This window comes from Chrysemys picta, unplaced genomic scaffold, assembly GCF_011386835.1.
Source record: "Chrysemys picta bellii isolate R12L10 unplaced genomic scaffold, ASM1138683v2 scaf515, whole genome shotgun sequence".
Lineage (NCBI taxonomy): Eukaryota > Metazoa > Chordata > Testudines > Emydidae > Chrysemys > Chrysemys picta.
The window spans coordinates 3,216-4,785 of NW_027053222.1; the positions used below are offsets into that span (position 1 = coordinate 3,216).

At 78.1% G+C, this 1,570-nt stretch overlaps 1 non-coding gene across 1 annotated transcript; it reads left to right on the forward strand.

Moving 5' to 3' along the window:
* The first annotated feature begins 209 nt into the window (after positions 1 to 209).
* LOC135978900 (5S ribosomal RNA) lies at positions 210 to 328 on the forward strand. Its single transcript, XR_010596251.1, has one exon. It is a non-coding gene; the product is annotated as a 5S ribosomal RNA (ribosomal RNA).
* Positions 329 to 1,570: the final 1,242 nt, after the last annotated feature.

Consider the following 1,570-nt stretch of genomic DNA (forward strand, 5'->3'; position numbering starts at 1 on the left):
CGGGACAGTATTTTCCCCGACGCCGGGGAGGGCGGGCGGAGGGGCTCTGGCGGCCAGCCCGGGCCCCGGAGCTCGAAAAGGAAAAAAGGACCGGGCCCGCGAGAGACGGGGGCCCTGCCGCAGGGGGGGGGGCAGTCCGACCGGGGCTCACCGTGCGGCAGGCCCGGGCGTCGGCAGGGGAAAGCGGGCGAGGAGGCGCGGGGCCGGGTGCCTACGGCCATACCGGACCGAACGCCCCCGATCCCGTCCGATCTCGGAAGGTAAACCGTCCCGGGCCTGGCTAGTACTTGGATGGGTGACCGCCTGGGAATCCCAGGTGCCGTAGGCAGCTTTTCCCGGTCCGAGTCAGCTCTCTCTCCTTTTCTGGGGGGGAAGGAGAGGGGGGGACGGGCCGGAAAGCCCCTCGTCGCTCCTGCCGAGTCGGAGGTCGCGGCCGCAGGTCACGGGTCTGGGCGCCTGGGGTCCGGCTCCCCACCCACCCGGCTTCCTCCGCGGAGGACCCCCCCCGGGGCCACCGAAGCCGCTGGGGGAGACGCCGGGCATGGGGCGGACTGGCCCGGACCCTCCCGGCCGCCGGCCCGCAGGTCCGCCCCGAATCCCCCCCCGCGGCCACCCAGGCCAGGCCTGGCCAGGCGGGACGGACGGCGGGTGTCCAGCGCCCAGCGGCTTCCTCCAGCGGGGACCCACGGACCCCAAAGCCGCAGGGGGAGGCCCCGGGCCTGGGACGGACTCGCTCGGACCCCCTGCGCCCGGCCGCCGGCCCGCGGGACCGCCCCGAATCCCCCCGCGGCCACCCAGGCCAGGCCTGGCCAGGCGGGACGGACGGCGGGTGTCCAGCGCCCAGCGGCTTCCTCCAGCGGGGACCCACGGACCCCAAAGCCGCAGGGGGAGACCCCAGGCCCGGGACCGACTCGCTCGGACCCCCCGCCTCCCCTGCGCCCGGCCGCCGGCCCGCGGGACCGCCCCGAATCCCCCCGCGGCCACCCAGGCCAGGCCTGGCCAGGCGGGACGGACGGCGGGTGTCCAGCTCCCAGTGGCTTCCGCCAGCGGGGACCCACGGACCCCAAAGCCGCAGGGGGAGGCCCCGGGCCCGGGACGGACTCGCTCGGACCCCCCGCCTCCCCTGCGCCCGGCCCCCGGCCCGCGGGACCGCCCCGAATCCCCCCGCGGCCATCCAGGCCAGGCCTGGCCTGGCGGGCCGGTGTGCAGCTCCCCCGGGCTTCCTCCCCCGACGACCCGCGCCCCCCTGAGCCGCAGGCGGAGACCCCGGCCCCGGGGCGGACCGGCCCGGGCTCGCCCGAGCCCCCTGCGCCCGGCCCGCAGGACCGCCCCCCCGAATCCCCCGGGAGAGGCCCGGCCTGCACGCCACTGACGACCCGCGGCCCCCAAAGTCGCAGGAGGCGCCCCCCCCCCCCCGGTTAGCCCCGTCTCGCTCCGCGCCCCCCGCCCCTCGCTGCCGGGACCGGGCGCCGCCCCAGAGTCAGCCGCAGCCGGCCGGCCTGAGAGCTGCCCTCCTGTGGACGACGGTGAGTTTACCTTGATACTAACCGGCCGTCAGCCAGGTCAACCC